Here is a 16641-nt window from a genome sequence, read left to right as displayed (position 1 = left end):
TCTTCTCTCTTCTTCCCTCCTAAGTCAATTCTACTTTGGAGACCCTATAACTTTCAGGTCCCTCAGTTCCACTCCTACTCTCTGACCATCTAGCCTCTCAAGAGGAGCCAACAATGTTTCAAAAATGCAAATTGTTGAGGTGACTGAGTGTCTCACTGTGGCTGTGTATGCTAACCATCTGCCTTCAGCTCAGGTCATGATCCCAGGGTCCTCAGATAGAACCTTCTGTTGGGATCCCTGCTTAGTGGAGTCTGCCTCTTCCTCTCTCTCTCTCTCTCTCCCCCTCTCTCTCTCTCATTCTCTCTTTCTCTCTCTCAAATAAACAAAATCTTTAAAAAACCATGAGAGACTGTGGACTCCAAGGAACAATCTGAGGGGTTTAGAGGGGTGGAGGGTGGGGGATGGGTGAGCCTGGTGGTGGGTATTAAGGAGGACATGTATTGCATGGATGATGGGGTCTTATATGTAAACAATGAATCTGAGAACACTATACCAAAAACTAATGATATATTCTATGGTGACTAACATACATACATACGTACATACATACATACATAATATGCAATTGTTGTCACAAACACATACACACCAAGGGAAATCCTCCAGCTCTTGTAGGGTTCCATCCACACTCATCAGCATTCCCTTATGGCCTCTAGCTCTTCCTGACACTTCCCTTAGTCTCTCCATTCTACCTCCACACCTCTCCCTCTCCTCTGCCCATCTCTTACCCAGCCTTCCAGGCTCAGTGCAGGGCTGATGGCTCTCAATGACCCTAAACACATTCACCTTAATTAAGTGCCTTCCTCTGGGCTAACATCAATCACAGAGTTCATTAAACTGTATATCATTGATTTACTTCCTAATTTTTTCCCCCAAAAGCAATGAACAACTTGGGGAAAGGGACGCAATTTTCATGCTTTGTTTTTAGCACCAAGCTTAAGGGACTCACATAGAGCAATGTTTATAAATGGTTTCATAGGGAAAGTGCCCAGATGACATGGGAACCGGGGCAGGCAGAAAGACACTCCCTTTGGCTCCAGCCTGCAGAAAGCTCAACCATGAAATCTTTCATTTTCACATTAAAAGTATTTTGATATCAAAAATACAATCATGAAAAACTTTTATTGAAACCATTTCATTTTACTTTCTCATGAGAGCTTACCTAAAAGATTATAGGGTAGTGAAATGGTAAAAAGTACCCCTCTGAATGTCAGGAAAAACGGCTCTGTTCTTGTGCTGCCATTAAATGCTCTGTGTTGTTAGATAAATCATCTAAATTTGGGGGGCTTTGGTGCATTTATCTTTCAAATAAAGACTGTACTAACCAGTGATAATAATGTATGCACTCACTATAGCCACCTGCTACATTTCAGTCTTCATTCAACATATGATCTCATTCCCCGCCCCAAACAACACCTCAACTAAAGTGAGACTCAGAGGCTAAATATTTGTACCATCTGGTTCTGGTAAAACAGTGCTTGGAAAAGTGGCACACGCTGTTGTACCTCACTCCTCTTCTCTGTACATCACTAAAATTCCATTTCAAAAAACTGCTACTTTACCAATCTTCCCAAAGCTATGAAGAGGCTGACAGTTCAGGAGTCAACACTTGATAGTCAAATTGTGCCAGGCCTCCCAGGTCAGTCTGATTCAGTTAATTCTGCTCCTTCCTCTCTGCAATTCTGTCTAAAAGGAACTCACAGCTCTGAAATTCTATGTTTCTTATATAATCCCTGAATAATTCTTATTCAGTCCTTTGCTCTAACCCTTCATACTTTATCTCAAAACCAAGGATGGAGACACAGAACGGTATGAGATGGCAATCTCCAATTTCCTAGAAACTGCACACCTCAAAAATAGCCTGAGCCAAGTGTGCATCCCAATTTTCCCAGGTGCAACTCAGCCAGTATGAATGGCTGAGCTTGGGAAAGAGCAAGAGGAAGTGAAGATCCAACCTCCACAACAAACCCTAAACTCTGGGTTTAAGGCAATATTGCCATGCAAGGCAGGAGACTTTGAGGTGGGCAAGGACAAGTGTTTGAACAAGCCTCTCCAATCCTCGAAAACCATGGTTTTGTTCTCACACTGACCTTGATGCAAGGAAACAGAAGCCACAGCCAAGGAAATGGAACATCTTGGCAGCCCCCATCATTGGTTTCTCAGAATTGCTGTGTCTTCTTCCAAATGAACCTCAGGAGAACCACAATTTTAAAACTTACTTCATCTGGGAGAGTCAAAATTATTTTGGCAGTTCTTGGGAAGGGGAAAAAAAGACAACTAATCCCTTCCCTACTCCCTCCCCATGACAAAAAGAAAAGTTACAACATAAGACAATTACATTCTGTAATTGGAGCCAATTACAGAAATACATTTGAAGATCTGCAGTGTTGCACAATGTGCAAATTTGGAGAAGTAATTTTGAGGCTAAATAAATGTCTGGAGCCTTTATTTAAAATGCCCCTTTGGCTTTGCCCAGCCAATCTGGCACCTCAGGATCACAGAAGAGGCCTTTGTTTCCTTCATGACATCAGAATGGGTGCAAAGAGCAACCATCAGGGAATATTAGGTGAGCAGAGAGGTTATTTCTATTTTAGGGGCCTAAGAATGCACCTTTGCTCCCTGCAGGGTTAGAGAGGCATTAAGCATTAAGCAGGCTGTACCCTATAGGTTGCCTTAGTTAAATATATATATATTCAGCATGATTAATATACAGGTTAATCCTTTGACAAGCCTCCCTATAACTTATGTGCAGCAAAATCTCAAGCTTGCATAATATTATCATGCATTTGCATCTATAATGCCATACCATTTCATGTTACTACATATTAAGAAAGGTATATCAAAACTGTAAGTATCCCAAGGAAGTCAATTAAAGTAATGAGAGGGACTTTCATATGAGAATAACTAGGAAAAATGATGACAGAGCACAAACAATTAAAATATATAATATTACAAGGGCTAATAGGAGCCAAATGTGAACATGTTCATCAAGTTTCAGAATGCTGAGGAAGAGGGATGAACTGTGAACACCAAAGAGGTCATTTAGCATAAGTAAAAGAAGTAGATAACAAATACAGGACACACAAATTTCGGAACCTTCAGGCTGTGTTCAGACTTCTGGTCCTGCTCATTTACCCACTCAACTGTCCATCTTTGTATTGAGTCAGTAAATATTTAGAGAGGGAGCATAGTTCCTGCCCTCAAGGAGTTCAGGATCTCAGGAGAAACAGAATTCAAGTCAATTGTACAAACATTTGGGACACCTACTAACTGCTGGGAGCTCTACCAGGGAATGCCCACAGGAGAGGTATATGGAATCACATAGAAATGATCAACAGAGCCAGAAGAGGTATGCCAGTAGGTTCAAGAAGGGCTTCTGTGGGAGGCCATGTCTGAATAGAATTTCAAAGGATGATTAGAAAATAGTCCAGAGAGGAGGCAGGGAGTTGGAAACTTCAATGGATGGAGCACTTCTGCTGACTTTTGGCCTACAACTAAACCCGGAGACAGAATCACCCAGACTTCTCAACTACTCCCATGAGCAAACCCTGAGTAGTGACTTTTCTCTTAGACCTTTGCTTTCAGCTCTTCCCGCAGTTGCACAAAGCACTATTTACAATGAATCTTTTATTCCAAATCATGGATAGTGGGGCTGCTCCTTTGATAAAACTCTTACGGATAGCAATTGTATATAATCTCTTGCTTTCCCCTTCTACCCAATGCACCCCAATAAGAATTTTGTTTTCCTCTTTCCATAGAAAAGCTTTGAAAGTCACCAGCAGCCTCAAATTTTCAACCTCTGATCTATTGTTTGTTTGCATAGAACTTGTGAATCATTGAACACTACATCAAAAACTAATGAGGTATTATATATCAGCTAACTGAACATAATTTTAAAAATGATGATTATAATGTAGATGGCCTTCTTGTTCAGCTGTCTCTTCCAAAACATACTGATGAAATAAACATCTGCAGTAGTGTTTTCTCCAAAGATGCTGATGATTTTATGTAATTAATGTGGAGCAAATGTGTTACCAGTGGTCCCATGGAGTGTCTGGGAAATAATTAAGTGAATGGACATCCCAACCCTAGGGAAGAATGTGGTTGTGGTTGGAAGGTCAAAAAATGTTGGAATGCCCATTGCAGTGCCAATACAGATAGACGGGGCTTGTGAATACCCTGGAGGTGATGCCACTATTACAATATTCATTAGTACACTCCCAAAGAGCAAATGAAGAAACAGACAGTTCTTGCAGACATTTTGGTCTCTGATTCAGGCATTCCCAATCATAGCAGATATGATCAAGGAGGGCATTGCACTGATCAATATGAAAATAAAAAGAGTTCAAGATCTCATCATGACTAAACCCACCTTGGTTGGAGAGGTGGATTTTGAAGAAATCAGAAAAAAAGCTGCTTACAGCATTCCAGTCCACAGGGATATTGGTCCCATGACAATGACGATGTTAACAAAGAATACCATTATTTCAGCAAGAATGTGCTGAGGCTTAAAGAGTAGGAAGTATTGAAGCCCAAGGAGTGTGGAGTACTAACTAATTAACTAACTAACTCCTGTGTCTTCTGTCATGAACAACACTCCAAGCCAGTTCAAGAGGCAAAGCAGACCAATAAAAAAGCAATATTTTTTTAAATTTTTTTTTTACTGAAATGGTTTAAGATGATCCTTTGTTTTATTGAAAGCTCAAGTGGCTGGGTATTTGCACACATAGCATTGCAGTACCTCACCATGGAGCATGCCAGTATCATGCTGGGTCATGTGATCCAGCCAAGAGAAGCCATTAACTTACTGATTAACCTAGATGACATTGTTCCATTGAGAACAAATGTTCAACTTTGTCCAGTCACTTCAGTTAAAATTTGCCTTTTCTCCAACACAAGTTGTTTCCTGTCTTCTAATTTTGGCCATTCTAACTTGTGTAAGGTGGTATCTCAGTGTGGTTTTATTTTGAATCTCCCTGATGGCTAGTGATGATGAACATTTTTTTCATATATGTCTTCATTGGAGAAGTGTCTGTTCATGTCTTCTGCCCATTTTTTGACATGATTATCTGTTTTGTGTGTTGGAGAGGATGTGGAGAAAGGGGAACCCCGTACACCGTTGGTGGGAATGCAAGTTGGTGCATTTAAAGAGCAGTGTGGAGATTCCTTAAAAAATTAAAAATAGAGCTTCCCTATGACCCTGCAATTGCACTACTGGGTATTTACCCCAAAGATACAGATGTAGTGAAAAGAAGGGCCATCTGTACCACAATGTTCATAGCAGCAATGGCCACGGTCGCCAAGCTGTGGAAAGAACCAAGATGCCCTTCAACGGAAAAATGGATAAGGAAGATGTGGTCCATATATACTATGGAGTATTATGCCTCCATCAGAAAGGATGAATACCCAACTTTTGTAGCAACGTGGATGGGACTAGAAGAGATGATGCTTAGTGAAGTAAGTTAAGCAGAGAGAGTCAATTATCATATGGTTTTGCTTATTTGTGGAGCATAAGAACTAACATGGAGGACATGGGGAGATGGAGAGGAGAAAGGAGTTGTGGGAAATTGAAGGGGGAGATGCACCATGAGAGACTATGGACTCTGAAAAACAATCTGTGGGTTTTGAAGGGGTGGGGGGTGGGGGGTTGGGGGATCCTGGTGGTGGGTACTATGGAGGGCAAGTATTGCATGGAGCACTGGGTGTGGTGCATAAACAATGAATTCTGTTATACTGAAAAGAGATTAAGTAAAAAAAAAAAATTAAATTTTGCCTTTTCTAGAGTTGCATTTCCCAAGTACTATTCCAGTAAGAGTTGGTACTCACTTTAGGTTCCAAACCTTTTGGATTCAACTTATCAAACCAAGGGAAACAAGTTGCTAGAGAAAATTAGGGGAAAAGGAAAAGGGAAGAAATGGTAATTGAATAGAAAAAAAATTACTGTAATTTACATACATATTGTATATGAAAACTACCTGTTAATGGTCATCATTTTGTGTTTTAGTTAGTCAATGTGGAAATATTTAGGATAGTTCCATTTGCTGTTAGTCCTTGTCCCTTGTGTTTTACATTCATGAAGTTTCCCCATTTTTTCCTAGGATTGAATGATTTATTTTATTTTATAGATTGTTTGTGTGTATTGTCATATATGGCTTCTCCTCTATCCTTAAACTTCATTATTACATCTTTGCACTGCTGGGTGTGTCTGTATGGTTTTCTCAGTATATATCAAGACTTATTTTTGAAAAACAAAATTTGAGCTTGGTAATCATTAGGATAACTTGTATACCTATGCAACTTCCTTTTCCACCAAAGACTTATCAGCAGTTTCCTGCTTTTCTTTAACATACCTGCTGACTTTCTCCAATGGGTTTTTGAGAACTTTAATATTAAATTTAGTCAGACTTCCAATAAAAGGTTTTTTTGCATTTGTTTCATATTTTTAAAATTTATTTATTATTTTGTTTCAGCATAACAGTATTCATTATTTTTGCACCACATCCAGTGCTCCTGTTTCATATTTTTAAAATAAAACACTTCTGGGGGGTTCCTGGGTAGCTCAGTGGGTTAAAGCCGCTGCCTTCGGCTCGGGTCATGATCCCAGGGTCCTGGAATCGAGCCCCGCATCGGGCTCTCTACTCAGCAGGGAGCCTGCTTCCTCCTCTCTCTCTGCCTGCCTCTCTGCCTACTTGTGATCTCTGTCAAATAAATAAATAAAATCTTTTTAAAAAATAAATAAATAAAACACTTCTGGGCATCTGGGTGGCTCAGTGGGCTAAAGCCTCTGCCTTCGGCTCAGGTTGTGATCCCAGGGTTCTGGGATCAAGCCCTGCATTGGGCTTTCTGCTCTGCAGGGAACCTGATTCCTCCTCTCTCTCTCTGCCTGCCTCTCTGCCTACTTGTGATCTCTGTCTGTCAAATAAATAAATAAAATCTTTGAAATAAAAAATAAAATGAAACACTTCTAACTGGTGTGGGGGAGAATAAAAGGAGCACAATACAACACTATACAACATATTCAAGAGAAACAAGAGGGAGAATGGGGTAACTGGGTGATGGACATTAAGGAGGGCACTTGATGTTATAAGCACCTGATGAATAACTAAACTCTACCTCTGAAACTGAGAGAGAGAAACAAGGCTGGAGATTGTTCATAAAACTATTTCACTAGCCAAACCCTAAAAATGTGGCCCAAACTAAGACAGTGAGTTTGGAATTAGATGATACAGAATAGATTCAGTTCATGATGGGGAGTAGAGAAGGGAGAAATGATCTGGGTTTAGGAAAAATGAGTCTAATTCTTAATATTTTGAATTTGAGATCCTTATGACACCATATGATGAGGATGGCCAGTTCCAGCTAGAGGTATAGTTTGGAGCTCAAAAGCAGTTTGTGCTGGAAATATAGTGTGTAGATTGGATTTAAAACAAAAGAGTGAATGGGGTCATATGGGAAGATTGTGAAGAACACAGAAAGTAGGAAAAGAATTCAGAGACAAATCCTAAAGAAAATTAGCATCTAAGGAATAGGAAGAGAGTAACAGCAAAGAGACAGAAAACAGCAGAGAGGTAGAAAGTCAATGTGTAGTTTCATGAAAGTTAAGAGAATGTTTCAGAAAGTAGAGAGTGGCAATGATACTGCTTTAAAGTCAAGTGACATGAGAATTAACAAGTTCCAATTTGATTAAGGAGCTAGAAAGTTGTTGGCAGTCTTAGCAAAATAGTTTCAGGGGATAGTGAGAACAAAACTCCAGATCACAGGGGATTAAGAAGATGAGGAAGGGAGGCAATCCCCTATCTATAATTCAGTAGGAGCCAGTGATCTTCTTTTATTAGTTTCAGAGGGAGTTTAGTGATTCATCAGTTGCATATAATATCCAGTGCTCATTACATCCAGTGTCCTGCGGAAGGCCCATCACCCATTATCCCTTCCCACCACCCACCTTCCTTCCAGCAACCCTCAGGTTGTTTCCTAGAGTTCAGCACCTCTTATGGTATGCTTCCCTCTCTGTTTTCATTTTGTTTTAGTTTTTCTTCCTTTCCCCTATGTTCCTCTTCTTTTTTTTTTTTTCTTAAGTTCCACATATGAGTGAAATCATATGGTATTTGTCTTTCTCTGGCTGACTTATTTCACTTAACATAATACCCTCTAGTTCCATTCATGTTGTTGCACATGACAATTTCATTCTTTTTGATGACTGTATAATAGTGTTATTGATATATATATATATATATATATAAAATATCACATCTTCTTTTTTTTAAAAAAAGATTTTTTTTAATTTATTTGACAAAGAGAGAAATCACAAGTACTCAGAGAGGCAGGCAGAGAGAGAGAGAGGGGGAAGCAGGGTCTTTCCTGAGCAGAGAGCCCAATGCGGGGCTCAATCCCAGGATCCAGAGACCATGACCTGAGCTGAAGGCAAAGGCTTAACCCACTGAGCCACCAGGCTCCCCCCCATTTCTTTATTTATTCATCTGTTGATAGATCGGGGCTATTTCCATCTGTTGGCTGTTGAGGACATTGCTGTTATATGCAGTGGCCCTTTGAATCACTATGCTTGCATACTTTGGATAAATACCTCATAGTGCAATTGATGAGTCATAGTATAGCTGTATTTTTAACTCTTTAAGGAACCTCCATACTGTTTTCCAGATTGGCTGCACCAGCTTGCATTTCCACCAACAGTGTAAGAGGTTCCTCTTCCTCCACAACCTTACCATCATCTGTTTTTCCCTGAGTTGTTCATTTTAGCCATTCTGATCACTGTGAAGTGGAATCTCATTGCAGCTTTGATTTGTATTGCCCTGCTGGTGAGTGATGTTCAGTATCTTTTCATGTGTCTATTGGCCATTTATAGGTGCTCCTTGGAGAAATGTCTCTTCATGTCTTTTGCCCATTTCATGACTGGATTTTTTTGTTTGGGGGTACTGATTTTGATAACTTCTTTGTAGATTTTGGATATGAGCCATTTATCTGATAAGGTATTTGAAAATATCTTCTCCCAATTCATAGGAATGCCTTTTAGTTTTGTTGACTGTTTCCTTTGCAAAAGCTTTTTATCATGATGATATCCAAATCGTTCACTATTTATTTTGTTTCTCCTGCCTTGGGAGACATGTCTAGCAAGAAGTTGTTGGCCAAGGTCAAAGAGGTTGCTGCCTGTGTTCTTCTCTAGGATTCCTGTCTCACGTTTAGGTCTTTCATTGATTTTGAGTTTATTTTTGTGTATGGTGTAAGAAAGTGGCCAAATTTCATCCTTCTGCATGTGGCTGTCTAATTTTTCCAACACCATTTGTTGAAAACATTGTCTTTTTTCCATATTCTTTCCTGTTTTGTTGAAGAGTAGTTGACCAAAGAGTTAAGGGTCCAATTCTGGGTTCTTTATTCTGTTCCATTGATTTATGTTTCTGTTTTTGTGCCAGTACCATACTGTCTTGATGATGACAACTTTGTAATGCAGCTTAGTCTGGAATTGTGATGCCCCCAGCTTTGCTTTTTTTTTTTTTTTTTTTTTCATCATTCCTTTGGCTATTCAGGGTCTTTTCTTGTAACATACAAATTTTAGGATTGTTTGTTTCAGCCCTATGAAAAATGCTGATGATATTTTGATAGGGTTTGCTTTGAATGTGTAGATTGCATTGAGTAGCATAGACATTTTAACAATATTTGTTCCTGCAATTCATGAGCATGAAATGTTTTTCCATTTCTTTGTGTCATCTTCAATTTCTTTCATAAGGTTCTATAGTTTTCAGAATACAGATCTCTTATCTCTTTGGTTAGGTTTATTCCTAGGTATCTCATGGTTTTGGGTGCAATTGTAAATGGGATTGATTCCTTGGTTTCTCTTTCTTCTGCCTCATTGTTAGTGTATAGAATTGCAACTTACTTCTGTGCATTGATGTTATATCCTGTGACTCTGCTGAATCAGTTCTAGCAATTTTGGGGTGGAGTCTTTTGTGTTTTCTGCATAGAGTATCATGGTGTCTGCAGAGTGAGAGTTTGACTTTTTTTTTTTTTTTGCCTATTTGGATGCTTTTTATTTCTTTTTGTTGTCTTATTGCTGTTGTTAGGACTTCTAGTACTATATTGAACAAAAGTGGCAGGAGCTGACATCCCTATCATGTTCCTGACATTAAGGGAAAAGCTCTCAGTTTTTCCCCATTGAGGATGATATTTGCTGTGGGTTTTTCCAATATGGTTTTTATGATATGGAGGTATGAGGAACTAGCATTTTTAACCCTAGTCCTTACATCTTTGAGATTCACTTCCCACCGATAGTATGGGGAATATATTTGCTGAGAAATCATTTGCAACATTATGCTCGGCACAAATTTTAACTGTACTTTTTTTTACTTTAAATTATACTTATTCATACACTGTGACATTAATAATCAAATGGCAAAATGTGTCCAGCATCCCAGAAGACAACCCCAGTCCCCTTCCAGTCAACAGTCCCTCTGTCACCCCACCACTGAAAAATGTTTTTGGGATCTATTTCACAAGTTACTTTTGCTTTTGTTTTAATTAGCTTCATATAAATTAGCTTCATATAAACTGAATATTGTACCTGTGTAATTAATTCATTTGTTATGCTAATAAATACTACTTAAGTATTATAATAATAACAACAAAGCCATAAAAAAGACAACCTAATATTTCCACACCTAAGAAATCATCTTCACTGTATAGATGGCAGTGAAATCACTCCCTTTGGAGAAGGCACAACTTCTTTAAGACTACCATGAAATAAACATGTAAACAATAGAAAGATGTATTCAGTATTATGTAAGTGCACCTTTGCTTCTTTCCCAAATCCTAAATCCCTATGCCTTCTCTATAGGTGACTACTCTGCACACTTTGTCACATGTCCTTCCAGGACTTTTTCTATACATTACATATGTTTCATTCAACAAATAATTATTGATTGCCTACTATCTGTGAGATCTTTTGTATTACAGATTTTTTGATACTGTTTTTGAGATAAGACAGATTTCACTGGATATATTGGAGAATTTCCAGTATGTATCCATACATTTAACTTACATTTGTAATGCCTCATCATATTTCATAAAATATACATATGTGCCAAAAATTGTTTTCTAGTCCCCTGCTAATGAACATTCAGGTTGATTCCAATTTTCACTGTGTAACAATGCAGAGTATATTTAATTTTTATTTATCTTGTCTCCATATGCAAGTATTCATGTAAGCTGTATTCCAAAAATGGAATTGCTGGTCAAAATATGAACTTTTAATTTTTCTAAATCTTGCCAGCTTTTGATAGCTATTGCAAATATACCATCAAAATGGCTGCAGTAATATGCATCACAGAATATGAGGGCATGTTTCCTTGTGTCCCTCACCAGCTCCAGATATGATCTCTTATCTTCTTAACCTTTGTCAATCTAACCAGTAAAATATGGCATCTTGCTGATGTTTTAGTTTATGTTGCCCTGATTATTAGGGAGGTTGAGCATCTTTTCAGTACTTAGGGGTCATTGTTGTTGTTTATCTGGGACTTTATCCCTCCTTCTGTCAAATGCCTTTTCTTACTGATTTGTGTGAATTCTTTATTATGACTGTAACTCATTCTGTTCTATGTGCAGCAAATATTTTCTTCTGATCTTTGACTCTTGTTTTAACTTTGCTTAACATGTCTTTCACTAATCAGTAGTGGTTTGAATGGTTTTTGTTTTATTTTGTTTTGTTTTTGTTGGTTAAATCTGTCAATCAATTCCTTGCTCAGTTAACTCCCCATGACCCCAAAGTGATTAAAAGAATCCCTCTATAGGTTTTCTTTTAGCACCTTTTAAAGTTAGGCTTTCCATTTTAGAAATCTGTTTCATCTAGAGTTTACTTTTGTGTTTGGTGAAAGGCAGGACTCTAATTATTTCTTCATCAGGTAGGCAGTTGTCCCAAACGCCCTTATCAGATCATTCATCCTTTCTCTATTTCTTATTGCATACCTTCTTCCTCAATCCCCTATATCCATAGGAACTGATTTCCCATGGATATATCCAGTTACAGGTGCTCAGCCACATCATTTGAAAAAAAAAAAAAAAAGATGAATATAAAATGTTTCATGAAATAAATATATTTCCAAGTCTTACCAGAAGCTCACTAATGGTTTCCAGCCTCTATCAACTTCTCTAAAACTTCAAAACTCTTTCTCCTCAACTAGAAAAGCTTGGCTGGAATAGGTGGCTTAATTGCCACGTTACGAAAGCAGGCTGCCTCAGAGGCTGCTGCTTTCCACAGTGGAGGGACTCAGGGACATCCAGCACAATGACAGCCCCAAGGAAAGGCCCCATGAAATTACCACATCTCCATCAATTTTACTCCAAGAAAGCGTCTTTGTAAAGTCCTTTTGTGCTTTCACTGATGTTTGTGAGTTATCATGGCTTAATGTAAAAAAAAAAAAAAAAAAAAAAAGTGTATTTAAGACAAAAGCCTTTCTTCTTGATAATAGTCAAGAGAGTTGGGAGAGATTAGCCAAATCATAGTATTCTAGAGATGGCATGTCATGACTTTCGTCATGTTTTCAAAAGTAAAGAAAATGTTTTATTACTGTGAACTGATTCGGGTAGATCAAACCAAAGTGCTGCAGTTCATTTCTGTTTTGTAATTGTCCTTAATGCACGACTGCCACCTGGCCAAGTTTCCTTTGCACAGGGAACAGATCAGATGTTCTTTCAACGAGTACAGAAATAATTTTGTTTCAAATCCTATTGGTATAGTTGATATGGATATACTTCTCTTTATTTTTATTGCAATTTTTAATTCCTCAAATGCATGATCCATGCTATCCAAGGTTCATTGTGTCTATGTGTAGTCTTAATTATACCTTCTTTAAGAGTCCTGCCATTAACCAGACAACACACAGGAATTTGAACAAATGATTCAAAATGAGCATTTGCATTTCAGACCTTTGATATGGCACAAATTACCAAAATAGGCCACATACATAAACAGTTTAAACTTCTATTGAGCCGAAAATGGTTAGAGACATTAAGTTCCAGATTCTAACCTGCCCACCCACTGTCTGTAGAACATGCACTTATGGATGATCTTGCTAGTATTGACAGTGATCCCTTGCTCATTGTGACTAATTATGAGACATTGCCTGAAATAAGGAGTTAGGCTCTTCCAATGTAGAGCAGAGTTTGTCTCTAGGCCAAGGTGGTTTGTATCTTTACATTAACACAGGAACTTTCTCTAATCAGGTGGGTAAAGTAGCTCAGAGCATAACTGACACCAGAGCTAATGGGGGAGATGAGTCTCCTGCCCAAACCAAAGATTCAGGATAAGCTACAATTTCTAAGGATATGATATACTCTATTCAAATTTTAGCAAAAGCAGGGTGCCATAGACTGTAATGACACAGATGTTCCCTTAATGTTTTTCTTTTATTTGTGGGTTCTTTTTATTTTGTTTTGTTTTTTTGTTGTTTTATATTGTTTTGTTTTGGTTCTTTGCATGGAGCACTGGATGTGGTTCATAAATAATGAATCTTGGAACATTGGAAAAATTAAATTAAATTTAAAAAAATAAATAGCTATTTTAGATTCTGTTTAAATAAATAAATAAATAAATTTTAAAAGACTATTTTTTTCAAATTCTTTCTAGGCCAGTTGCTTTTAAAATTCACAGTACAAAGCTTCACATGCAGTAATTTGTGAAAATGCCAATCCAGACTTGTCCCAGGTCTGTTAACTCAGGAACTCAGAGCAAGCTGCAGACTCTAGCCCGGGACCCTGCAGCCAGTGTTCTGTTGGCCTGGCTTGGACACACACTGGTGCCATCATGTTAGATGAAAAGTGCAAGGCATAAGAGAAAGACAGACTGGACAGAGTGTGACAGCACAGGGTTGCTGCTACACAGCATGGCACACCAGCACAGCTCCAAGTGGGAGACTCCAAGTGAGGACCACAACGAGTACAAGTACATTCCAATAACACATTCCATGAGAGAAATTCCATAGTCTAAAAGGACAGCAGCCATCATTTCCTTCATGCTTCCTAAAGTCAAAAAGAGCCTCCAACTTCCTGCATTTGCCTTAAATTTGTTTGTGCAGATTTGTTAGTCACCAGGTCAGTTTACTATATAGACATGACAAATATTCAGTGACAGCAACAGTGCATCAAATCCTTCTTCTCCCACCAGCCAAGGAAAGCTCTCTGCTTTTAAGGGTTAATTCAGGTATACTGGACCCACACAGATAATCCAGTTAGTTTCCTTAATTTAAGGTCAACTGTGCCGCATAACATAAGACAATTAAGGGAATGGTATCTCATCACATCACAGGTTCTGGGGAGCAGGGTGGGACAGCTGGGGGGTGGGGTGGCATTTCAGAAATTCTGTTTACCTCAGCTATAAAAACTGCCTGTATGCTGGTATTCTGGTGGCCTTGTTGTGTTTCATTAAGTTCCCAAATTGGCAGTTTCTTTTCCTGAGCATTTGGGATAATGATCCTTCTTCAGGATTCATAGACCATGAGAATGATTGCAAATTCAGGCCAATATTTGCTTGCAAATATTTCATTGCTGTATCAAATATACTCAGCAGGTATAAGATACTGTGTTGTCTTTAATACACAAAGATAATGCTACTCATCTCCCTGCCTTCCCATTGAAAAAGGTTATTTTCTCTTTTTTTTTAATTTAATTTATTTATTTGAAAGAAAGAGAGAGTATGCGAGAGCAGCAGAGGAAGAAGGAAGAAGATAGCTCCCTGCTAAACAGAAAGCCTGATGTGGGACTCACTCCCAGGACCCCAGGATCATGACCTGAGCTGAAGGCAGACATTTAACCAAAAAAGCCACCCAGGCACCCCAAAAGGGGTTATGTTCTTAATGTGCTTCCTGAGAGTGTTGGTGGCTTAATCTGCTCTTCCTCACTTATCTCATCCACCTGCAATAATGTCAGTGGTAACAGTTGAGGTTTGGAGATAACTGAGAAGAACTTAATAAAAGGAATAATAAGATTTGACCAGACATATATAACAATAGCAGGAGGCCATTACTTCTGGGTCAGAGGAGCAAGGGAAGGAGTGGTTACAAGATCACTGAAGTCTTAGGTAGAGGAACACAGACATCTCCAACCTACAGCCTGGCAAGGAAAAAGTCAGAGGATAAGTACTCTGAGCTTTCTTTCCTCCCCTCTCCAATTGTCTACTGATGCCTCCTATCAGTTGAACCCACCCAGAGCCAGAAAAAAAAAGGAAGCCTGGTGGATACAGTCAATAGAGATCAGCATCCAAGAGTACAGAACATAGTGAGAAAACTGAAAATATAGTGACTTTGATATCAAAGAAGGGGAATGTATTAGTCATAACAAATTAGGTTTTGCTGTGGCAACAAATGATCCAAAATCCTAGTGGCTTTCAATAATGGTCACATGTTCATCCAGGTCCAACTGCTACTCTGCTCCATGTCATCTTCCCTCCAGAATATAGGCCATTGGAGCACCATCATCTGATGCCTGTCCAATCTTATAGAAAGAATAAAGGAAGCAATCCTGGTACCAGCTACAAAAGAATTGTCTAGAAATGGCACACATTAATTCCATTCTCATTTCAATGGCTAAAGCACATCACATGGCCATTCTTGGCTTATTAAATATATAGCAATGTATAAGTTCCCACTGTGATGCATATCATTCAGGGGAAAAACTGGAATATCTAACAAAACAGAAACACAATGTAACAGAAAATGGATGAGTGGATATGGGTAAGCAAACTGCAGTATATCACAGTCCACCTTTGGCTATCCAATATCCACATCTACCCTTCCCTTTTTTTTTTCTTTTTGTTATTGTGTTATGTTAGTCACCATAAAATACACCATTAGTTTTTGATGCAATGTTCCAAGATTCATTGTTTATGTACAATGCCCAGTGCTCCAAGCAATACGTGCCCTCACATCTACCCTTCTAATACAGAGAATACCCTCAGTCCTTACCCATAGGAGATCAACTCTGAGGACTCACCTATTACTTCATCCAGCTTGAAGTCTAAGAATATTAGGAACTATCCTCATAATTATGTCCAAATGTGGTTTCTCAAGGCCTAATGACTTACAAACTTATGACCTAAAAAGCTACCTTCCTCATTAACCCATCCAATATGCATAATTGCAATAAAAACTCACTCCCTTTGGGAAAGGAGGAGAATAGGAATTATGCAGCAGTCATGAACCTATAGTCATTATCAAACCCTATTAGACAAAATTTTGTGTATATATGTGCATTTTTCTAAGGAAGCAGTCCATTATTGATTAAAAAATCTCAAAAGAATTCTGAATTTGAAAAAAGGAACCACTGAAATAAAAAGTTATATTATTGAGAACTAAAATTTTTCTGCTGTAGGAGAATTTTCCTACAACAGAAACAAAATTAGAACTCATTTCTAGATTATAGAAGTTGAAGGTAAAAGGGAGATAACCCCTTAATTCTCTGAAGTAAGATGAAAACCATTCTACATTCAGTAGAGAAGAGCTTTCTCAGCCCCTGGAATATTTTGTATGTATAATTTTGTTTCCATAAATGATTTAGGAGTATAGTTATATCTTCTATCAAGAGCTGGACAATTGAAGTAAAATTGAATACATAAGCAGTACATAACCATTTCACTTCAATTTA

At 38.3% G+C, this 16641-nt stretch overlaps 1 pseudogene; it reads left to right on the top strand.

The window, feature by feature from the left end:
• The first annotated feature begins 1912 nt into the window (after positions 1-1912).
• On the top strand, positions 1913-4561 carry LOC101687045 (annotated as a pseudogene).
• Positions 4562-16641: the final 12080 nt, after the last annotated feature.

This window comes from Mustela putorius, unplaced genomic scaffold, assembly GCF_011764305.1.
Source record: "Mustela putorius furo isolate JIRA1106 unplaced genomic scaffold, ASM1176430v1.1 tig00000056_pilon_pilon_pilon, whole genome shotgun sequence".
Lineage (NCBI taxonomy): Eukaryota > Metazoa > Chordata > Mammalia > Carnivora > Mustelidae > Mustela > Mustela putorius.
This window is presented reverse-complemented; position numbering and strand designations above follow the sequence as displayed.